The following is a 25,500-nucleotide window of genomic DNA, read 5'->3' on the forward strand; positions in this document are numbered from 1 at the left end:
GAGGACCAGGCAGGGAGAGGAGGAGACGAGGAAAGAAGAGAGACAGAGATACAGCCGCGAGGGGTCAGAGAGGAGCGAGAGACGATGAGAGAGAGAGATAGAGAGAGAGAGAGAGAGGACACAGGAAAGTACGAAGCATGAGAGCGATGTTAGAGACGAGAGAGAGAGGAGGAGAGAGAGAGAGAGAGAGAGAATATATAACAGGTTAGAGAGAGAGAGAGAGAGAGAGAATATATAACAGGTTAGAGAGAGAGAGAGAGAGAGAGAGAGAGAGAGAGAGAGAGAGAGAGGGAGCAATCTCTAAAATTTAAATTAGCAGTGGAAGGGCCACCCTTTGTAATCTACTTCTAAATTAGGTGCACATCTCCCCAAAGATGTACTTTGTATTGTAAAAACTAAAAATATCTCAGAGGCAGATTGGAAGTCAAGAGACGAACCATAGAAAGGTTCAATCCTCTGTCAAATTTAACCCAGTAACAAACCCATAGAAAGTAATGTACTAACCAGCAGTCCAAATCTGATGATGCTTGCATCAAGTGTTATGGAAAGCAAGGCTATTTTAGTAATTGTACAACCAACACCCAGTTACAAACCAAAATGTAAAGTAATGATTATAACATTTCATACATTACTACTTGTATATTGTCGCGTCCCAGATGTACCCCTATTCCTATACAGTGCACTAGTTTTGATGTCATTTGGGACTCATCCTATGAGTGATATAGGCCTACTGGTAAATTCCCATTTACCATCAACCTCATCACTACCAGTTAATACTTTCAGCCAATGCGGCACCAGACGTATCTGACATCTATCAATGTCATCTTCTTTACCCTGTGAGAGCAGCAATGGAGGTAGATAACAGAGGCCTTTACACTATGATACAGACTACCATACCCCTGGAGAGGCCTTTGCACTATGATACAGACTACCATACCCCTGCAGAGGCCTTTACACTATGATACAGACTACCATACCCCTGCAGAGGCCTTTACACTATGATACAGGCTACCATACCCCTGCAGAGGCCTTTACACTATGATACAGGCTACCATACCCCTGCAGAGGCCTTTACACTATGATACAGGCTACCATACCCCTGCAGAGGCCTTTACACTATGATACAGGCTACCATACCCCTGCAGAGGCCTTTACACGATGATACAGGCTACCATACCCCTGCAGAGGCCTTTACACGATGATACAGGCTACCATACCCCTGCAGAGGCCTTTACACTATGATACAGGCTACCATACCCCTGCAGAGGCCTTTACACTATGATACAGGCTACCATACCCCTGCAGAGGCCTTTACACTATGATACAGGCTACCATACCCCTGCAGAGGCCTTTACACTATGATACAGGCTACCATACCCCTGCAGAGGCCTTTACACTATGATACAGGCTACCATACCCCTGCAGAGGCCTTTACACTATGATACAGGCTACCATACCCCTGCAGAGGCCTTTACACTATGATACAGACTACCATACCCCTGCTGAGGCCTTTACACTATGATACAGGCTACCATACCCCTGCAGAGGCCTTTACACTATGATACAGGCTACCATACCCCTGCAGAGGCCTTTACACGATGATACAGGCTACCATACCCCTGCTGAGGCCTTTACACTATGATACAGGCTACCATACCCCTGCAGAGGCCTTTACACTATGATACAGGCTACCATACCCCTGCAGAGGCCTTTACACGATGATACAGGCTACCATACCCCTGCAGAGGCCTTTACACTATGATACAGGCTACCATACCCCTGCAGAGGCCTTTACACTATGATACAGGCTACCATACCCCTGCAGAGGCCTTTACCCTGTGAGAGCAGCAATGGAGGTAGATAACAAGTCCATTTCCTAAAAGTCCTCTTTGTCTAATGGAACAGTATCTTAATGGAAAGGCGGTAATCTGATTCATACAACGGGTGGTTCTAATCCTGAATGCTGATTGGTTAAAACCGCATTCCAGACGGTGTCTATTCCACAAGTTACCACTGGCTAAATCTATGACATTAAAATGCCTATTTACTGCGCAATCCACTGTCTCCTCAGCACAGCCAGGCAATTTTTAAACTTGATCTCCACTATAAAAAGCATATAGACATTATTTCAAATGTCTTTTAGACTAACATTTCGTTTTCAACAGCGGAGATTTGTATAAACATTGCTGTCTGTCTCTCCGACATTTGCAACATTGAATCAATATTCAAATTGGATCTCCAGCTGTCCTGTAGTAATGAACGTGTTGGGAGTCGGACGAGACCGACAGGCAGGAAGTGTTGCTCAGCCTGTCGAAATTATGAATCAGCTGGCATCAATTGAAAAAAGGTCAAATGAAACGAAGTGCAGCTAGTTTGTAGTCTTTCCAGCTTCAGTTTGAAGTGATTGTGTTAGCTGTGTTGTTGGCTAGCTCCTCTGAACAACAGTGTCCTGATGAGAGAGCACATTTTCTAAGCCAGGTGAAATCTCCCCTCATTAGCTCATTGTTATGGATGTATCCAAATAAATGTAACTAAAAAACTGCTTAAACACATGCAGCTACTGTTGTTATTCTAGCTGCCCTGTTTGACGTGACTGTAAGTTAGCCATAGTTGGTTAGCTAGCAAGCAAGGGATAAAAACGTTACCAGCCAGTATGGCAATGGAACATTTAGAACAAATGACTGGGTACAGAACATAAAGACTGAATGACTGGGTTGCGTCTGGTAACCGAACCGATAGAACGAACGACCAGCCAGGTTGGGGAGCAACCCTATGTGTCGGAACTATATCTTGTGGAAGGATGAAATAGTATGAATAAATTAAGCAAAATAACGTTTTTAATGAAAATATGTCAATCATTATTTGAATATGTTGGTAACTCGTTGTATAAAAGTGATAATGCCCCCAAGGCCGGTGTTTGGAGGATATACTGTATTGGCACGGTTTGACGGCCCTCGACGATATCCTCCAAACACCGGCTTCTCTGGCATTATCACTTTATTAGAAATAGACGTCTCGTTGGCAGAAAGACTAACTCCATATGACTGAGGAAGTCACAGAAAACAGAATCACATTGATAAGATTGGGGAATGCACCATACGCACACACACACATGAATAACATTACATGACTTAGCAACAAATCTTCCTTAGGTATTCTGATTATGCTGCATATTCCTCTATTAAGCCGTTTCATCAACAACAGCAAAATGGTTATCCATTAAGTCATCAGTCTTTTACCAGTAAATTGCAAATATCACTTTCAAACAGCCTTGTTGTGATATTGAGAACTAAGGATCTAAATTGCAATGGTACTTTGATGTCGTAAAAATTGCTGATCTAAATAAAAATGTACTTCACGACTGGAGGAAGATATTCAGCGTTTTATGTCCCACACCTCTGCAGGGGTATGGTAGCCTGTATCATAGTGTAAAGGCCTCTGCCGGGGTATGGTAGCCTGTATCATAGTGTAAAGGCCTCTGCAGGGGTATGGTAGCCTGTATCATAGTGTAAAGGCCTCTGCAGGGGTATGGTAGCCTGTATCGTAGTGTAAAGGCCTCTGCAGGGGTATGGTAGCCTGTATCGTAGTGTAAAGGCCTCTGCAGGGGTATGGTAGCCTGTATCATAGTGTAAAGGCCTCTGCAGGGGTATGGTAGCCTGTATCATAGTGTAAAGGCCTCTGCAGGGGTATGGTAGCCTGTATCATAGTGTAAAGGCCTCTGCCGGGGTATGGTAGCCTGTATCATAGTGTAAAGGCCTCTGCAGGGGTATGGTAGCCTGTATCATAGTGTAAAGGCCTCTGCAGGGGTATGGTAGCCTGTATCGTAGTGTAAAGGCCTCTGCAGGGGTATGGTAGCCTGTATCGTAGTGTAAAGGCCTCTGCAGGGGTATGGTAGCCTGTATCATAGTGTAAAGGCCTCTGCAGGGGTATGGTAGCCTGTATCATAGTGTAAAGGCCTCTGCAGGGGTATGGTAGCCTGTATCATAGTGTAAAGGCCTCTGCAGGGGTATGGTAGCCTGTATCATAGTGTAAAGGCCTCTGCAGGGGTATGGTAGCCTGTATCATAGTGCAAAGGCCTCTGCAGGGGTATGGTAGCCTGTATCATAGTGTAAAGGCCTCTGCAGGGATATGGTAGCCTGTATCATCGTGTAAAGGCCTCTGTAGGGGTATGGTAGCCTGTATCATAGTGTAAAGGCCTCTGCAGGGGTATGGTAGCCTGTATCATCGTGTAAAGGCCTCTGCAGGGATATGGTAGCCTGTATCATCGTGTAAAGGCCTCTGCAGGGGTATGGTAGCCTGTATCATAGTGTAAAGGCCTCTGCAGGGGTATGGTAGCCTGTATCATCGTGTAAAGGCCTCTGCAGGGTATGGTAGCCTGTATCATAGCGTAAAGGCCTCTGCAGGGGTATGGTAGCCTGTATCATAGTGTAAAGGCCTCTGCAGGGATATGGTAGCCTGTATCATAGTGTAAAGGCCTCAGCAGGGGTATGGTAGCCTGTATCATAGTGTAAAGGCCTCTGCAGGGGTATGGTAGCCTGTATCATAGTGCAAAGGCCTCTGCAGGGGTATGGTAGCCTGTATCATAGTGTAAAGGCCTCTGCAGGGATATGGTAGCCTGTATCATCGTGTAAAGGCCTCTGTAGGGGTATGGTAGCCTGTATCATAGTGTAAAGGCCTCTGCAGGGGTATGGTAGCCTGTATCATCGTGTAAAGGCCTCTGCAGGGATATAGTAGCCTGTATCATCGTGTAAAGGCCTCTGCAGGGGTATGGTAGCCTGTATCATAGTGTAAAGGCCTCTGCAGGGGTATGGTAGCCTGTATCATCGTGTAAAGGCCTCTGCAGGGGTATGGTAGCCTGTATCATAGCGTAAAGGCCTCTGCAGGGGTATGGTAGCCTGTATCATAGTGTAAAGGCCTCTGCAGGGATATGGTAGCCTGTATCATAGTGTAAAGGCCTCAGCAGGGGTATGGTAGTCTGTATCGTAGTGTAAAGGCCTCTGCAGGGGTATGGTAGCCTGTATCATAGTGTAAAGGCCTCTGCAGGGATATGGTAGCCTGTATCATAGTGTAAAGGCCTCTGCAGGGGTATGGTAGCCTGTATCATAGTGTAAAGTCCTCTGCAGGGGTATGGTAGCCTGTATCATAGTGTAAAGGCCTCTGCAGGGGTATGGTAGCCTGTATCATAGTGTAAAGGCCTCTGCAGGGGTATGGTAGCCTGTATCATCGTGTAAAGGCCTCTGCAGGGGTATGGTAGCCTGTATCATAGCGTAAAGGCCTCTGCAGGGGTATGGTAGCCTGTATCATAGTGTAAAGGCCTCTGCAGGGATATGGTAGCCTGTATCATAGTGTAAAGGCCTCAGCAGGGGTATGGTAGTCTGTATCGTAGTGTAAAGGCCTCTGCAGGGGTATGGTAGCCTGTATCATAGTGTAAAGGCCTCTGCAGGGATATGGTAGCCTGTATCATAGTGTAAAGGCCTCTGCAGGGGTATGGTAGCCTGTATCATAGTGTAAAGTCCTCTGCAGGGGTATGGTAGCCTGTATCATAGTGTAAAGGCCTCTGCAGGGGTATGGTAGCCTGTATCATCGTGTAAAGGCCTCTGCAGGGGTATGGTAGCCTGTATCATCGTGTAAAGGCCTCTGCAGGGGTATGGTAGCCTCTATCATAGTGTAAAGGCCTCTGCAGGGGTATGGTAGCCTGTATCATCGTGTAAAGGCCTCTGCAGGGGTATGGTAGCCTGTATCATAGTGTAAAGGCCTCTGCAGGGGTATGGTAGCCTGTATCATAGTGTAAAGGCCTCTGCAAGGGTATGGTAGCCTGTATCGTAGTGTAAAGGCCTCTGCAGGGGTATGGTAGCCTGTATCATAGTGTAAAGGCCTCTGCAGGGGTATGGTAGTCTGTATCATAGTGTAAAGGCCTCTGCAGGGGTATGGTAGCCTGTATCATAGTGTAAAGGCCTCTGCAGGGATATGGTAGCCTGTATCATAGTGTAAAGGCCTCTGCAGGGGTATGGTAGTCTGTATCATCGTGTAAAGGCCTCTGCAGGGGTATGGTAGCCTGTATGACAGTGTAGATACAGATGGTGTGGACACAAATTATGGAATGCAGGGCTTCACGGCTCGATGAGTCACACATGCACTACACACACACCCCCTTGACATGCACATGCACGTACGCACGTGCACACACACATCATACCGAAGTACACACTACAGAAAAACACACTAAATACATCCGTTTATCTCTTCAAGTTGAGTGCCTTGATAACAGTCCTTAAAGGTCCAGTGCAGTCAAAAACTAGATTTCCCTGTATTTTATATATATTTTCACACTATGAGATTGCAATAATACTGTAAAATTGAGACAATTATGATAATTCCCTTTTAGTGTAAGAGCTGTTTGAACAGTCCTCCTGAAACTGAAAGTTTTGCACTGCTTGGTGACATCACCAGGCGGTAAATTAGTTAATAGACCAATAAGAAAGAGAGTTCCAAACCTCTCTGCCAATAACAGATAGTTTTCAGTTTTCCCCTCCCCACTGATTTAGCAAAATTCTTGCTTGAGAAATTGCTCTTTGCTAAAACGCATTTTTTTTTAAACAATTTTAATTGAAAACAATCACAGTATGGCACTCAATTGTTACCCAGAAATGATTCGATATTGAGATAAAAACAGTTACATTGGACCTTTAAAGATGTGCAAAAATAACTAGCCCTTCTAAGCCCTAGCAACAAACTCAAGCATTTGAAGTCATTGGAAACTGGTAGGCACTAGGCAACACAACAATGGCACCAGAAATAGAATCTGAATTCGAGCCGCAAACCAGGTGGAGGGTGGAGGAGAACCCTGAGAGACAGAGGGTGGAGGAGAACCCTGAGAGACAGAGGGTAGAGGAGAACCCTGAGAGACAGAGGGTGGAGGAGAACCGTGAGAGACAGAGGGTGGAGGAGAACCCTGAGAGACAGAGGGTGGAGGAGAACCCTGAGAGACAGAGGGTGGAGGAGAACCCTGAGAGACAGAGGGTGGAGGAGAACCCTGAGAGACAGAGGGTGGAGGAGAACCCTGAGACACAGAGAATGACAAGCCTGTGGCACATACATATATTGGCAGTAGGGTATATAGATACAGATAATGGCAGTAGGGACTATAGATACAGATATTGGCAGTAAGGACTATAGATACAGATGTTGACAGTAGGGTATATAGATACAGATATTGGCAGTAGGGACTATAGATACAGATATTGGCAGTAGGGTATATAGATACAGATATTGGCAGTAGAGACTATAGATACAGATATTGGCAGTAGAGTATATAGATACAGATATTGGCAGTAGGGACTATAGATACAGATATTGGCAGTAGGGTATATAGATACAGATATTGGCAGTAGGGACTATAGATACAGATATTGGCAGTAGAGTATATAGATACAGATATTGGCAGTAGGGTATATAGAAACAGATATTGGCAGTAGAGTATATAGATACAGATATTGGCAGTAGGGTATATAGATACAGATATTGGCAGTAGGGTATATAGATACAGATATTGGCAGTAGGGTATATAGATACAGATATTGACAGTAGGGTATATAGATACAGATATTGGCAGTATAGATACAGATATTGGCAGTAGGGTATATAGATACAGATATTGGCAGTAGGGTATATAGATACAGATATTGGCAGTAGGGTCTATACAGATAAGGCACTGGGAACTGACTGAGGGTCCCTTTTCAACCCCTCTAGGGTTGAACAGAGGCCCAATGGCCCAGTGGGACCAACCCTTCTGAGACAGGAGAGTGAAGAACAACCCACAAACAGAGATAACGACAGGCCTGCAGCACAGACAGATATTGGCAGGGGGGGAGGGACTATACACATTCAGAGATAAGCCAGAGCACAGAGCACAGAGATGGCAGTAGAGACTGAGGGTCTTTCTCTTGCTCTGAATCGAACAGAGAAGGGGTCTGTGTCTGAGCAAACAGAGAAGAAGAAGAAGACGTCATGTCTCTGTGTGTCTCACAGCTAGACAGCTAGCCGTACCATTAGTGATCCTCTCTCTATTCGAGACTTTGGTAAAATAGCTGGACAATAGCTAGACAATCTAAAGAGATCATTGAGACAAGAGCATCTATCTAAAAGAGACCATCAAGACAAAAGCATCACGTTTGTCAGCTAGATCGGGGGAAAGGGGAGTTCACTCCACCACCATGGATTTAGCCTTAAGGCTCTCTCTCACACATTGCACTGAATGTGGATATAGCGTTCGTCTGCCACAAGGTTCAGCATGCTGTGTTTTAGAGACCTCCCTTGAGTAACTGTGTTCATTTTCAATAACAACAAATCTGGAGGTGTCTTTCTTCTATTGCCTTCCATGTGACCAAACAAACATTGTCTAACAATCTACCCCCTCTGACGCCAAATGCCAGGCTTGCCAGTCACTTGGAGTCCCAGAGTACCTTCATTATCAAACCCAAATCTCCAGACTGGCTATCTTAGCTCTCTCTCAGCTAATGCATTGACTCTCTGCCAAAGAGCTTTGGAAAGTTTGGATTTGGGAAGGAACATCTTGGGACAAATCTCATCTCACAGAAAGTCCTTAGAGAGTACCTTGATCTTAAATGTCAGCCGTCTAGGACCTCAACTTTCCTGCTTTGGAAATCACTGATTAAGGACTAAGAGGGTTAGTCAGTTAGTTAGGAATCTGTACCAATTCAGTAATATTACACCAACAACATGTCTCTAGTGAGTATCATTACATAAAGTCAACTGTGCTGGGCTGTGTATCTGAAGTAGTCCAACAAAAAAACATCAACACTCCAACTATATCAGTCTGAAAATACACATACGGTCCATGTTTTGATGACTTTGCCATTGTGTGGTTGGCTGGACCATGTAGCAGGGCCAAGATATATGGTGTAGCCAATGAGTGTGGTCTCTACGTAGCCAATGAGTGTGGTCTCTTCGTAGCCAATGAGTGTGGTCTCTTCGTAGCCAATGAGTGTGGTCTCTTCGTAGCCAATGAGTGTGGTCTCTTCGTAGCCAATGAGTGTGGTCTCTTCGTAGCCAATGAGTGTGGTCTCTTCGTAGCCAATGAGTGTGGTCTCTTCGTAGCCAATGAGTGTGGTCTCTTCGTAGCCAATGAGTGTGGTCTCTTCTACTCAACAGGTTGACAGACACCATGTCACAGGCATAGATGTGACATACCAAACACTTCTGCTTCTGCACGTACCAAACACCAAACACTTCTGCTTCTGCACGTACCAAACACCAAACACTTCTGCTTCTGCACGTACCAAACACTTCTGCTTCTGCACGTACCAAACACCAAACACTTCTGCTTCTGCACGTACCAAACACTTCTGCTTCTGCACGTACCAAACACCAAACACTTCTGCTTCTGCACGTACCAAACACAAAACACTTCTGCTTCTGCACGTACCAAACACTTCTGCTTCTGCACGTACCAAACACTTCTGCTTCTGCACGTACCAAACACCAATCACTTCTGCATGTACCAAACACTTCTGCTTCTGCACGTACCAAACACCAAACACTTCTGCACGTACCAAACACCAATCACTTCTGCTTCTGCACGTACCAAACACCAAACACTTCTGCTTCTGCACGTACCAAACACCAATCACTTCTGCTTCTGCACGTACCAAACACCAATCACTTCTGCTTCTGCACGTACCAAACACCAAACACTTCTGCTTCTGCACGTACCAAACACCAAACACTTCTCCTTCTGCACGTACCAAACACCAATCACTTCTGCTTCTGCACGTACCAAACACCAATCACTTCTGCATGTACCAAACACTTCTGCTTCTGCACGTACCAAACACCAAACACTTCTGCTTCTGCACGTACCAAACACCAAACACTTCTGCTTCTGCACGTACCAAACACCAAACACTTCTGCTTCTGCACGTACCAAACACCAATCACTTCTGCTTCTGCACGTACCAAACACCAAACACTTCTGCTTCTGCACGTACCAAACACCAAACACTTCTGCTTCTGCACGTACCAAACACCAAACACTTCTGCTTCTGCACGTACCAAACACCAATCACTTCTGCTTCTGCACGTACCAAACACCAATCACTTCTGCTTCTGCACGTACCAAACACCAAACACTTCTGCTTCTGCACGTACCAAACACCAAACACTTCTGCTTCTGCACGTACCAAACACCAAACACTTCTGCTTCTGCGTGGGTTTCATCCCTATAATGCATCATGAAAATCAGACCCTTCTGCCAATGAAAGAGAGAGGTGTTTCTGTTGAGTCCTATCTCTGTGAAAACGGATAGGGTGCTGATGCACACAGGATAATTTTTTTTCTTCCTTGCCAACTTTTTCATTTATTGAATTCAAAATTAGCCAGCCCTGGCATTTCGGGTTGCTGAGCCTTTCTCAAGGGATGTCCTATCTGACCCTTTCTCTGGGTTCAGTTGAATCACAGTAACACTGACAGAGGACACCTCAGACCCAATGACCGCTCCAATCCCACTGAGGTTGCCAATTTGAAATGCATGATAGGACACACAGTGCTGCCTGGGCCAAGCCAGCCATGTCTTGGAGGGCTAGTGACTGTTAAAGTTCCTCATCTAGCCTGGCTGACAGACTGCTCGGGCTGACCCTGTTCCAAAGCACTGAGGGAAGAACTTATGTGAAATATCCAAACTTCATCTCCATCCAGCTCTGCCTGGCAATGTAAAGCCCAAGACGCAGACCTGGGCTGGGTTCAAGGAGTAAGTGATTTATTTCAAACGCTTCGAGAATTTTATTGAGACTGCCTAGAGCGCTGGATGGGCTTGGTTTGTACTTGTGGAACTATTACATTGGTTTCATCGTGCCAAGAACGCTCAATCAAGTAGCTGAATTATCTGAAAGAAAACAAATACTATTTCAACTCAGGTCTGCTATGGTATACAACAGCAGCATGAGCCCGGAGGAGCCTTACTTCGCAGGTCACATGACAGCTGGATATGCATTAGTAGTCCAGTTTATAAAATTAAGCCCCTACAAAACAAGCCGATGTATCTGCTACAGGTTCAATATTGACACCCTGCACAGGTCCTTCAGTTGTCAGATGTCTGTCTTTCAGTTATCTCAGATGTCAGTCTTTCAGTTATCTCAGATGTAACAAATGCTGTACGAACGCGAAGTTAGCTAATAGACAGCTAAGCACTGCCACTGTTGACTGGAGAAAGCTTCACTACAGCTACTGTGTAACAGTGTTGCTATGGGTTGCTATGGGTTGCAGTAATGACTTTGATCTTGGATGCACCTGTACACGTCATGCAGAAAGACATTCTAGCTGCAATTAAAGCAATTAAAACTGCAATTAAAACTAAAGCAGCAATTCAGAATTCTAATTATTTTATAGTCCAGAGTGTCCAGTTATAATGTATCGTTTAACATTTACATTTTAGTCATTTAGCAGAAGCTCTTATCCAGAGCGACTTACAGTAGTGAATGCATACATTTCATTTCATGCATTTTTTTTTTTCTACTGGCCCCCCGTGGGAATCGAACCCACAACCCTGGCATTGCAAACACCATGCTCTACCAACTGAGCCACATAGAGCATACAGTACACCTCCAGTAGCTAGAAAACGGAGAAAAGCCAGGCAGGACGCGCCCCTTTGCTGACAACCTGTCTGACATTATAGCGGAATGAGCTGGTTTTCTGACGTTGTGAAATTACAATGAACCCAGCGACCTATATCTCCTGCCGTACGCAATGAATAATAATGAAAAAGCATATTCATCTTGCAGGGATCGGAGTGTTGGAAGTGAGTAGCCGGCTGTTTTTTTAGCTTAATAAATGATCAGGAAAGGACAAGCCCCTAGAATAACCACCTATAACCACACCTAACGGTATCGATATTATGCCACCGGTAGGCAATTTTATATGTTCAAGGTTTTATGAATGACATAATTAATTAAGCACACAGGTGTTTAATCATCCGTAATGTGGATCAAATACAATCACACTATCCCTCCCCTCATAGACCATGCAGCCAGCGCTCTGTCTGTCTGTTGAAGAAAAAATGCATGCCTCTAATTTCACCCAGAATAACGTTTTCCATCAACGTGAAAACAGCACCCCTTCAAGATCATCTCCAAAATCTCAGTTTTGCAGTTGGGAAAAATAGAACATAATGCATGTTGCACAAACCTGTCAAAATTGTATACGATTCTGCATTGCGGTAGGTTCCATCACTACATTCCCATCTCAATCATTGTAAACAACACTGATTCCCTCGCTTTTGCCCATTGCTGCATAGACTCGGATATTCTAGAAATAATAAAATAATACATAGAATCAATGAAACTGTTCATCTTCTTACCTGCAATAGCAGACGATCCGTCCGTCCGATTAACCTTCAAGACTCACACCTGGATCAACAGCACAGCATCGCTGGGCGCTCAGGAGCTTAGAGCCGGGAAGAAACGGACAGGCAGCCGAGTCTCTGCCGCGTCCTCTTCGATTGGATGGAGGGCTGTGACATTAGGACATTGGGGGGGGGGCGCTATTTCATTGGGCGACCGGAGAAGCCGTCCAGTCCAAAATGTGTTCGTTTCAGAACAAACGACTTGGCGGACTCATAGCTGAGTGTTGTTTTAGTTATTCTGCGCTGTGATCATCGTATCTCTTAGTTTCAGCAGCATTAGCTGTAGTCAAGGTTAGATGATAGCAACACTTCAATGAGAAAGTGTTATGTAGGCTAATCAAATGTTATTTGATGCAATAGCATCTGCTAAACACATAGAGGTGTTTAGCAGATGCTATTGCAAGTGTAGCGAAATGCTTGTCCTTCTAGTTCCGACAGTGCAGCAATATCAAACAAGTACTGTCTAACAGTTTTACAACAAATACCTAATACACACATATCTAAGTAAAGGAATGGAATAAAAAAACATATATATATATATATATATACATATATATATGGATGAGCAATTTAGAGCATAGGCTAAGATGCAATAGATAGTATAGAACAGAATACAGGATACATTATACATATGAGATGAGTAATGCAAGATATGTAAACATTATTAAAGTGACATTATGAAAGGGACAAGTGTTCCATTTATTAAAGTGGCCAATGATTTCAAGTCTGTATGTAGGTAGCAGCCTCTCTATGTTAGTGATCCCAAATCTGAATTCCAACTCCGGAACCCGGGCCTCATTCTAGAGCTCCGACTTTCCAACCTGAAGATCACCGACGTCATGATTTTACCTCTTAAGTTTTAGGGTTCCCAGTTGTTTTGAATGTGGCATGTGACACGCATGTCGTCACGTACCAAATCAAGATTAACAGAGGTCACGAGCAATTAAAAAAACACACAAGGGCAGGCTACCTATGAGGAGGCACTGGGCTGCTGTGGGCCCAGACAAGCGTCTTCGCTGCATTCCATCCCAGTCACATGGGAGAATTTTTTCCTAATAAGCAATGGTGAGCAATAGTCGATTGTCACATGCAGTGGTCCTGTAGAGAGAGAGAGAGAGAGACAGACCACGTATTCACCCTGCACATCCTAATTGACAAAGAAACAAACCAAAACAAAGGCAAAGTCTTCTCATGCTTTGTTGATTTCAAAAAAGCTTTTGACTCAATTTGGCATGAGGGTCTGCTATACAAATTGATAGAAAGTGGTGTTGGGGGGAAAAACTTACTACATTATGAAATCAATGTACACAAACAAGTGTGCTGGCAAAAATTGGCAAAAAAAAAACACACATTTCTTTCCACAGGGCCGTGGGTTGAGACAGGGATGCAGGTTAAGCCCCACCCTCTTCAACATATATATCAACGAATTGGCGAGGGCACTAGAACAGTCTGCAGCACCCGGCCTCACCCTACTAGAATCTGAAGTCAAATGTCTACTGTTTGCTGATGATCTGTCTTTATTCTCTTGGAACTTTTGTGAGTGTAATGTTTACTGTTAATTTGTCTATTTCACTTTTGTTTATTATCTACTTCACTTACTTTGGCAATATAAACATATGTTTCCCATACCAAGGAAGCCCTTAAATTGAAATGGACTTTAATTAAGAGAAAGAAAGACAGAGCGAGAGAGTGGGTGAGAAGGGAGAGACGTTGAGAGAGAGAGAGAGTGTCACGGCTGTCTGAAGAAGAATGGGACCAAAGCGCAGGGTGTGTATCGTTCCACTTTTTTTTTAAACTGTGAAACTATGCAAGACATACAAATAAACTCATAAACAAAACAACAAACCGTGACGAAGCGTGGAACATACACTTACTCAAAATAATCTCCCACAAAACCTAGTGAGAAAAACAACTTAAATATGATCCCCAATTATAGACAACGATGACCAGCTGCATCTAATTGGAGATCATCCCCCCCCCAAAAAACATAGAAATACAGAAACTAGAACCCCACATAGAAATAAATAAACTAGACAAAACCCCCGTCACGCCCTGACCTACTCTACCATAGAAAATAAAAGCTTTCTATGGTCAGGACGTGACAGAGAGACAGAGCGAAGAAGGAGAAGAGAAGGATTGTGTGACCAGGGGAGGGGGGATGTTGTGAAGGTATCTCCCTCCCACTTCCAAATCCCAATCCACATGGGATGTGTGGGTGTGTGTTCCGTATGTGAGAGACACACACACACAGTGATTATGAGAGCCACCATGATTGTATTATCTTGTTCCTTTATGTTGATATTTTACCTGGAAGTTAACAGAGGCTTGCTAGCAGGATAGCTATGAGGATTACTTGCAAAATATTATATTCTGAGCCCATATAAACAGTGGATGTGAAAGATGATTTTTTGAGGAAAATGACCCTTTAACCTACTGCAAACCCTTGCCCCCAGGCAACAGAAAATGTTTTGCCCCTCACTCCCCCACCCCATATTATCTTTCAGGAAGCAGAGCGACCTGAGCGCATGCTGTGAGTGAAGGGTAAGATACATTTTTTAAATAGAGATAACGTGACAATAAAAAATATGTACTTGTGTAGGAAGCTCTAAAGAAGCATATTTGATAGGTTTTAAACATATTTTGTGTGTATATATATATACTGCTCAAAAAAATAAAGGGAACACTTAAACAACACATCCTAGATCTGAATGAAAGAAATAATCTTATTAAATACTTTTTTCTTTACATAGTTGAATGTGCTGACAACAAAATCACACAAAATAATCAATGGAAATCCAATTTATCAACCCATGGAGGTCTGGATTTGGAGTCACACTCAAAATTAAAGTGGAAAACCACACTACAGGCTGATCCAACTTTGATGTAATGTCCTTAAAACAAGACAAAATGAGGCTCAGTAGTGTGTGTGTGGCCTCCACGTGCCTGCATGACCTCTCTACAACGCCTGGGCATGCTCCTGATGAGGTGGCAGATGGTCTCCTGAGGGATCTCCTCCCAGACCTGGACTAAAGCATCCGCCAACTCCTGGACAGTCTGTGGTGCAACGTGACGTTGGTGGATGGAGCGAGACATGATGTCCCAGATGTGCTCAATTGGATTCAGGTCTGGGAAACGGGCGGGCCAGTCCATAGCATCAATGCCTTCCTCTTGCAGGAACTGCTGACACACTCCAGCCACATGAGGTCTAGCATTGTCTTGCATTAGGAGGAACCCAGGGCCAACCGCACCAGCATATGGTCTCACAAGGGGTCTGAGGATGTCATCTCGGTACCTAATGGCAGTCAGGCTACCTCTGGCGAGTACATGGAGGGCTGTGCGGCACCCCAAAGAAATGCCACCCCACACCATGACTGACCCACCGCCAAACCAATCATGCTGGAGGATGTTGCAGGCAGCAGAACGTTCTCCACGGCGTCTCCAGACTCTGTCACGTCTGTCACATGCTCAGTGTGAACCTGCTTTCAGCTGTGAAGAGCACAGGGCGCCAGTGGCGAATTTGCCAATCTTGGTGTTCTCTGGCAAATGCCAAACGTCCTGCACGGTGTTGGGCTGTAAGCACAACCCCCACCTGTGGACGTCGGGCCCTCATACCACCCTCATGGAGTCTGTTTCTGACCGTTTCAGCAGACACATTCACATTTGTGGCTTGCTGGAGGTCAATTTGCAGGGCTCTGGCAGTGCTCCTCCTGCTCCTCCTTGCACAAAGGTGGAGGTAGCGGTCCTGCTGCTGGGTTGTTGCCCTCCTACGGCCTCCTCCACATCTCCTGATGTACTGGCCTGTCTCCTGGTAGCGCCTCCATGCTCTGGACACTACGCTGACAGACACAGCAAACCTTCTTGCCACAACTCGCATTGATGTGCCATCCTGGATGAGCTGCACTACCTGAGCCACTTGTGTGGGTTGTAGACTCCGTCTCATGCTACCACTAGAGTGAAAGCACCGCCAGCATTCAAAAGTGACCAAAACATCAGCCAGGAAGCATAGGAACTGAGAAGTGGTCTGTGGTCCCCACCTGCAGAACCACTCCTTTATTGGGGGTGTCTTGCTAATTGCCTATAATTTCCACCTGTTGTCTATTCCATTTGCACAACAGCATGTGAAATTTATTGTCAATCAGTGTTGCTTCCTAAGTGGACAGTTTGATTTCACAGAAGTGTGATTGACTTGGAGTTACATTGTGTTGTTTAAGTGTTCCCTTTATTTTTTTGAGCAGTGTATAAAGGACCAGTCAAAGGTTTGCACACACCTACTCATTCAAGGGTTTTTCTTTATTTTTACTATTTTCTACATTGTAGAATTATAGTGAAGAAATCAAAACTATGAAATAACACATATGGAATCATGTAGTAACCAAAAAAGTGTAAAATCAAAAGAGATTTTAGATTTTAGATTCTTCAAAGTAGCCACTCTTTGCCTTGATGACAGCTTTGCACACTCTTGGCATTCTCTCAACCAGCTTCATGAGGAATACTTAACCAACAGTCTTGAAGGAGTTCCCACATATGCTTGTTGGCTGCTTTACCTTCACTCTGCGGTCCAAGTCATCCCAAACCATCTCAATTGGGTTGAGGTCGGGTGATTGTGGAGGCCAGGTCATCTGATGCAGCACTCCATGTAGGATAACTTCCAGTGATTTGTTGATTTTCCAGTATCAATACTGTTTTCCCAGAAGTAGTGAAACAGAATCAATATGGGATGAATTATTAGACTGTCACGTCCTGACCAGTATAGGGGTTATTGGTTATGGTAGTTTGGTCAGGACGTGGCAGAGGGTATTTGTTTTATATGGTTCCGGGGGTTATGTGTATGTAGAGGGGAATTGTATTTATGTGTTCCGGGGTTTTTGGTGTATGTTCTGGTTTTGGGTTTCTAGGTTTTCTAGGTTTTGTATTTCTTTGTTGGCCTGGTGTGGCTCTCAATCAGGAACAGCTGTACATCGTTGTTCCTGATTGGGAGTCATACTTAGGGAGCTTGTTTTCACCTGTCTGTTTGTTGGTAGTTGTTTTTGCACTGCTTTTAGTTAGCCTGCAAAACTGTTCCTGTCGTTCTTTGTTTTCTTGTTTTTTTCCCGTGTTTACATATAAATAAATTATGATGAGCACGCAACCCGCTGCGCCTTGGTCTTTACATTACGACACCCGTGACATAGATGTGTAAGCAGAATGAAGGCTGAGCCCATATGAATGTACAAAGCTGAATCAACATAGAGTTAACCATTAGACATGTAAAAACAGAACGTAAGCAGAATCCATGTGGAGGTGGCAAGCTAGACCAACACAGACTTGACTGTTCTGGGCCATATCTGATCTTGTGAAAACTATTGAACATGCACATGGGTTAATCATACATAGACAACATCGGCCTGAACTTGTGAAGACCTTTGGACAGGAACATTAGTTAATCCGTGTTACGTACGCATCTAGGAAGAGGGAACGCAACACCCTGCTACAACTCAACTCCCCGTGGAGTGAAAGAGGTATGGGATTGTAGGTGCGAGTAAGGATGACAAAAGGCAGAGAATTTACCGTTTATTGGGAATTTATTCCGTCACACGGTATTTTTGGGGAAAGGGGCTGGACGGAACCAAAGCAAAGAAAGTAAATATCAAAGCCCCCTCTCCTACCTTACCTGCCTACCGACTACTTACCTAACTTAGCACCACCAACCAAAATACAGGTGGTCGTCCGCCCAGGTCTTACCTAGTATGTATAGACAGTAAATACTACGAGTTATGTATGCCCGCAGGCCTCTTGCCTAAGCACTCCCTAGGTGCCTTCCCCTTCCCCCCTGGGAACAAATGAAACAAAAGTACAATCAAGTTCAATAATCAAAACAGTCCTTTGGACATAAACATACCTCCACAGGACTGCTACAAAATACTTCACAAAAAAACCCTCATTAGAGTTAACTACACCTCAGATTGCAGCCCAAATAAATGCTTCACAGAGTTCAAGTAACAGACACATCTCAACATCAACTGTTCAGAGCAGACTGTGTGAATCAGGCCTTCATGGTCGAATTACTGCAAAGAAACCACTACTGAAGGACACAAATAATAATAAGAGACCTGCTTGGGCCAAGAAACATGAGCAACGGACATTAGACCGGTGGAAATCTGTCCTTTTGTCTGATGAGTCGCAGAGTAGGTGAACGGATGATCTCTGCATGTGTGGTTCCCATCGTGAAGCATGGAGGAGGTATGATGGTGTTTTGCTGGTGACATTATCTGTGATTTATTTCGAATTCAAGGCACGCTTAACCAGCATGGCTACCACAGCATCCTGGAACCCTGACCTGTTCACCGGACGTGCTACCTGTCCCAAACCTGCTGTTTTCAACTCTCTAGAGACAGCAGGAGCGGTAGAGATACTCTCAATGATCGGCTATGAAAAGCCAACTGACATTTACTCTTGAGGTGCTGACTTGTTACACCCTCGACAACTGTGAATATTATTTGACCATGCTGGTCATTTATGAACATTTGAACATCTTGGCCATGTGCTGTTATAATCTCCACCCGACACAGCCAGAAGAGGACTGGCCACCCCTCATAGCCTGGTTCCTCTCTAGGTTTCTTCCTAGGTTTGGGCCTTTGTAGGGTGTTTTTCCTAGCCACCGTGCTTCTGCACCGGCATTGCTTGCTGTTTGGGGTTTTAGGCTGGGTTTCTGTACAGCACTTTGAGATATCAGCTGATGTAAGAAGGGCTATATAAATACATTTGATTTGAATGACAAAGCAAAAACAGGTTTTTAGAAATATTAGCAAATGTATTAAAATTAAAAAACTGAAATATCACATTTACATAAGTATTCAGAGCCTTTATTCAGTACTTGTTGAAGCACCTTTGGCAGCGATTACAGCCTCTAGTTGTAAAGAGTTGGGAAGCAAATTCAGGGAGTGAGTGTTTTAATAAAGAAATGAAACAATAAACACATAACACAAACAACGCATCGAAAACAATGCACCGAAAACAGAGTCAATAGCACCTGAGGAAAGAACCAAGGGGAGGGACAGATATAGGGAAGATAATCAAGGAGGTGATGGAGTCCAGGTGAGTGTCATGAGGCGCTGGCGCGCTAGACGATGGTGACAGGTGTGCAGGATAATCAGCAGCCTGATGACCTAGAGGCTGGAGAGGGAGTATATGTGACAATAGTCTTCTTGGGTATGACGCTACAAGCTTAGCACACCTGTATTTGGGGAATTTCTCCCATTCTTCTCTGCAAATCCTCTTAGAGATGTTTGATCGGGTTCAAGTCCGGGCTCTGGCTGGGCCACACAAGGACATTCAGAGACTTGCTCATCAGAGCAGAGAATCCTGTTTCTCATGGTCTGAGAGTCTTTAGGTGCCTTTTGGCAAACTCCAAGCGGGCTGTCCTGTGCATTTTACTGATGAGTGGCTTTCGTCTGGCAATTCTGCCATAAATGCCTGATTTGTGGAGTGATGCAGAGATGGTTGTCCTTCTGGAAGGTTCTCCCATCTCCACAGAGGAACTCTGGAGCTCTGTCATAGTGACAATTGGGTTCTTGGTCACCTCCCTGACCAAGGCCCTTCTCTTCTGATTGCTCAGTTTGGCCGGACGGCCAGCTCTAGGAAGAGTCTTGGTGGTTCCAAACTTCTTCCATTTAAGAATGATGGAGGCCACTGTGTTCTTGGAGACCTTCAATGCTGCAGACATTTTTTGGTACTCTTCCCCAGATCTGTGCCTCAACACAATCCTGTCTCGGAACTCTATGGACAATTCCTTCGACCTCATGGCTTGGTTTTTGCTCTGACATGCCCTGTTAACTGTGGGACCTTATATAGACAGGTGTGTGCCTTTCCAAATCATGTCCAATTAATTGAATTTACCACAGGTGGACTCCAATCAAGTTGTAGAAACATCTCAAGGATGATCAATGGAAACAGGAGGCACCTGAGCTCAATTTTGAGTCTCATAGCAAAGTATCTGAATACTTATGCAAATAAGGTATTTCAGTAGCAAAAATGTCTAAAAACCTGTTTTCGCTTTGTCATTATGGGGTATTGTGTGTAAAAAAAAACTATTTAAGCAATTTTAGAATAAGGCTGGAACGTAACAAAATGTGGAAAAAGTAAAATGGTCTGAATATTTTCCGAATGTACTGTATACTCTGAGGGTTCAGACGGTTGGGTCTGGACAGGTGGAGTGTCTTGGGTCACCATTCAACAGCCATATGGAAATGTCACAGACCAATCATAATCAATTATCATCTCCATCTCTCAAACCTGTGGTGGAAAAGGGCACATTTACATATGGACACAAAGGACCAGACTCTTCACGTCAGGAACAGACGCTCCTCTGAATCACACTACAGAGAGAGAGAGAGAGAGAGAGAGAGAGAGAGAGAGAGAGAGAGAGAGAGAAAAAGTTGCCGTGTCTTCTTCTTTTTCTTCCTGTTAAAAACAGGGGATGCACAGCCTGTCATGGAACGTATATCACAGGTTCTCCGTTGATCAGAAACCATGTAAATCTGCTGGATAGACAGGGAGGAGGCGGCAACAGCAGGGAATGAATGGCTAATGGGTGTAGTGGCAGACCTACTGTCGACACACGGGCTCTGATCAGTCCTCAAAGGATCGGGAGGATAGGGGGAGGAGAGAGGAGATGTTGAGGGGTGGGAGAGAGGATGGGGAAGAGAGTGAAGATAGGGGGAGGAGAGAGGATGGGGAAGAGAGTGAAGATAGGGGGAGGAGAGAGAAGATGGGGAGGGAGGTGTTGAGGGGGTGGGAGAGAGGATGGGGAAGAGAGTGAAGATAGGGGGAGGAGAGAGGAGATGTTGAGGGGTGGGAGAGAGGATGAGTAAGAGAGTGAAGATAGGGGGAGGAGATGGGGAGGAAGGTGTTGAGGGGGTGGGCGAGAGGGTGGGGAAGAGAGTGAAGATAGGGGGAGGAGAGAGGATGGGGAAGAGAGTGAAGATAGGGGGAGGAGAGAGGAGATGGGGGAGGGAGGTGTTGAGGGGGTGGGAGAGAGGATGGGGAAGAGAGTGAAGATAGGGGGAGGAGAGAGGATGGGGAAGAGAGTGAAGATAGGGGGAGGAGAGAGGATGGGGAAGAGAGTGAAGATAGAGGGAGGAGAGAGGATGGGGAAGAGAGTGAAGATAGGGGGAGGAGAGAGGAGATGGGGTAGGAAGGTGTTGAGGGGTGGGAGAGAGGATGGGGAAGAGAGTGAAGATAGGGGGAGGAGAGAGGATGGGGAAGAGAGTGAAGATAGGGGGAGGAGAGAGGAGATGGGGGAGGGAGGTGTTGAGGGGGGGGGAGAGAGGATGGGGAAGAGAGTGAAGATAGGGGGAGGAGAGAGGATGGGGAAGAGAGTGAAGATAGGGGGAGGAGAGAGGATGGGGAAGAGAGTGAAGATAGAGGGAGGAGAGAGGATGGGGAAGAGAGTGAAGATAGGGGGAGGAGAGAGGAGATGGGGTAGGAAGGTGTTGAGGGGTGGGAGAGAGGATGGGGAAGAGAGTGAAGATAGGGGGAGGAGAGAGGAGATGGGGGAGGAAGGTGTTGAGGGGTGGGAGAGAGGATGGGGAAGAGAGTGAAGATAGGGGGAGGAGAGAGGATGGGGAAGAGAGTGAAGATAGGGGGAGGAGAGAGGATGGGGAAGAGAGTGAAGATAGGGGGAGGAGAGAGGAGATGGGGGAGGAAGATGTTGAGGGTTGGGAGAGAGGATGGGGAAGAGAGTGAAGATAGGAGGAGGAGAGAGGAGATGGGGGAGGAAGGTGTTGAGGGGTGGGCGAGAGGGTGGGGAAGAGAGTGAAGATAGGAGGAGGAGAGAGGAGATGGGGGAGGAAGGTGTTGAGGGGTGGGCGAGAGGGTGGGGAAGAGAGTGAAGATAGGAGGAGGAGAGAGGAGATGGGGGAGGAAGGTGTTGAGGGGTGGGCGAGAGGGTGGGGAAGAGAGTGAAGATAGGGGTGGGGTAGAAGAGGGGAAGGATAGGGAAGAGATGGAGAGGGGAATGGTGAGAGGTAGGACGGGAGGGTTGGGATTGTACAGTTGATATTAGTGGCTTGGGAAAGGGATGAAGGAAAATAGAGGGAAGGGATGGGGGTGGGGTTGTAGGGTTGAAGAGGGCAGCTGCTGTTTCGGTGGTAATGATCACAAATAAACACAAAGATAATATGATTCTGTTGCCATGAAAATGAATGATGTTGGTGCTCCCAATGTTCATTCACTGGTAGCACTGTTAGGAAAATGACAGATGGCCCAGAACGGTTTCATTTCAAAAACTAAAATCACTGTATTTGGGACAAATCATTGACTAAAACCTAAACCTCAACTAAATATTGTAATGAATAAGAAAGTTGAGGTGACTAAACTGCTTGGAGTAACCCTGGATTGTAAACTGTCATGGTCAAAACATATTGATACAACAGTAGCTAAGATGGGGGGAAGTCTGTCCATAATAAAGCACTGCTCTACCTTCTTAACAACACTATCAACAAGGCAGGTCCCACAGGCCCTAGTTTTGTCACACCTGGACTACTGTTCAGTAGTGTGGTCAGGTGCCACAAAGAGGAACTTAGAAAGATTACAACTGGCCCAGAACAGGGCAGCACGGCTGGCCCTTGGATGTACACAGAGAGCTAATATTAATAATATGCATATCAATCTCTCCTGGCTCAAAGTAGAGGAGAGATTGACTTCATCACTACTTAAGTATTGACATGTTGAATGCACCGAGCTGTCTATTTAAACGACTAGCACACAGCTCGGACACCCATGCATACCCCACAAGACATGCCACCAGAGGTCTCTTCACAGTCCCCAAGTCCAGAACAGAGAGCCATGACTACATGGAACTCTATTCCACATCAAGTAACTCACTCAAGCAATAGAATCAGATGTAAAAAACAGATACAAATACACCTTATGGAACAGCAGGGACTGTGAAGAGACACACACACAGACACAGACACGCATATACACACACATGATAACATACGCACAATACACACACATACAGATAGACGTTGTGTTGTAGATGCAGTATGTAGATGCAGTATGTAGATGAAATGTAATGTCATGTTTTTAATTGTACACTGAGTGTACAAAACATCAAGGACACCTTCCTAGTATTGAGAAGAGCCTTCGAAGCATGGATTCTACAAGTTGTCGATAGCGTTCCACAGGGATGCTGGTCCATGTTTACTTCAATGCTTCCCACAGTTGTGTCAAGTTGGCTGGATGTCCTTTGAGTAATGTTGCTGGACCCCAGGAAGAGTAGCTGCTGTCTAGGCAGGAACTATATGGGATCCAAAGTAAATACAAATTGTTATTATGAAAATATTGTCTCATAAATGAATATTTTTATGCGTTTTGGTAATAGTATACAAGTTTGGAATGTATACCATTCTACTTGGCAAGCTTGTACATTTACAGTGTGAATAAAATGAGACAGATTTTTCTTCTCATTAGTATGATTGCCTGTTAATCACTAGGTGGCAGTAAAGGCTAGAAAACTAATCTGTAATGTTGGGAGATGATATCACAGTCTACAAATGACAAATACCATCTAGCTTGGTACCTGTGAGAGGACAGCAGAAATGACATTTGTATGTATTGATGAGTCATTATAGAGCTAGTTTTTTTATTCATATTTTAAAGCCTTCTTTTTTTAGACCTTTCATTTGGTTCTCTGTAAATTCAGGAAGATTTGAATTGCTGTTCTATGTCCTGCTATAAATACTGTGAACACACCTGTGAAATAATTATGCTCAATACATTTCCCAGCGGAAAGAGAAGACCCATCGATTTAAGTGAACAGAAGGTAAAGTATCCCTGCCAAACAGAGAAGTGGTCCAAGAGCCACCCACCAGACGTCCACTAGACGTCCACCAGACGTCCACCTGACGTCCACCAGACGTCCACCAGACGTCCACCAGACATCCACACTCCAGTGTATAGTGCTGTGTTGTGTGTGTACTTGCGTGAGTGAGTGTGTTTGTGTGACAGCATATACCAGACGGTGTGTGTGTTCCCTCCCAATTACATCCATATACATGCCCATAATGGGGACGGACATGTCAACAAGGGATCGCCAACAGACAGCTGGACTGTCATGTTTCATCAGGACTTTCACTCTCTAGCTCTCCCTCTCTGTCTGTGACTCTCTATCTCTCCCTCTCTGTCTGTGACTCTCTATCTCTCCCTCTCTGTCTGTGACTCTCTATCTCTCTATCTCTCTGTCTGTGACTCTCTATCTCTCCCTCTCTGTCTGTGACTCTCTATCTCTCTATCTCTCTGTCTGTGACTCTCTATCTCTCCCTCTCTGTCTGTGACTCTCTATCTCTCCCTCTCTGTCTGTGACTCTCTATCTCTCCCTCTCTGTCTGTGACTCTCTATCTCTCCCTCTCTGTCTGTGACTCTCTATCTCTCCTTCTCTGTCTGTGACTCTCTATCTCTCCCTCTCTGTCTGTGACTCTCTATCTCTCCCTCTCTGTCTGTGACTCTCTATCTCTCCCTCTCTGTCTGTGACTCTCTATCTCTCCCTCTCTGTCTGTGACTCTCTATCTCTCTCTCTGTCTGTCTGTGTGTGACTCTGTCTCTCTCTGTTTGTGTGTGACTCTATCCCTCTCTCTTTCTCTGTCTGTGACTATCTCTCCCTCTCTGTCTGTTTGTGACTCTCTATATCTCTCTCTGTTTGTCTGTGACTCTATCTCATTCTCTCTCTCTGTAACTATGTATCTATCTCTCCCTTTCTGTCTGTCTGTGACTCTATCCCTGTCTCTCCCTCTCTGTCTGTGACTCTCTATCTCTCACTCTCTGTCTGTCTGTCTGTCTGTCTGTCTGTCTGTCTGTCTGTCTGTCTGTCTGTCTGTCTGTCTGTCTGTCTGTCTGTCTGTCTGTCTGTGTCTGTCTGTCTGTGACTGTCTATCTCCCGCTCCGTCTGTCTGTGACTCTCTATCTCTCTCTGTCTGTCTGTGACTCTCTATCTCTCTCTGTCTGTCTGTGACTCTATCTCTCTCTGTCTGTCTGTGACTCTCTATCTCTCTCTGTCTGTCTTTGACTCTCTCTCTCTCTGTGACTCTATCTCTCTCACTCCCTGT

At 45.1% G+C, this 25,500-nt stretch overlaps 1 protein-coding gene across 1 annotated transcript in view; it reads right to left on the reverse strand.

Annotated features, from left to right (window-relative positions):
* Positions 1–12,500, reverse strand: part of LOC115197612 (contactin-1a) — a 139,354-nt gene extending 126,854 nt beyond the window's left edge. Inside the window, exon 1 of the mRNA XM_029759297.1 lies at positions 12,371–12,500. The gene's annotated coding sequence lies outside the window, so the exon portion shown is untranslated. The remainder of the gene's footprint in view (positions 1–12,370) is intronic.
* Positions 12,501–25,500: the final 13,000 nt, after the last annotated feature.

Source organism: Salmo trutta, chromosome 7, assembly GCF_901001165.1.
Source record: "Salmo trutta chromosome 7, fSalTru1.1, whole genome shotgun sequence".
In the NCBI taxonomy this organism is placed as follows: Eukaryota; Metazoa; Chordata; class Actinopteri; order Salmoniformes; family Salmonidae; genus Salmo; species Salmo trutta.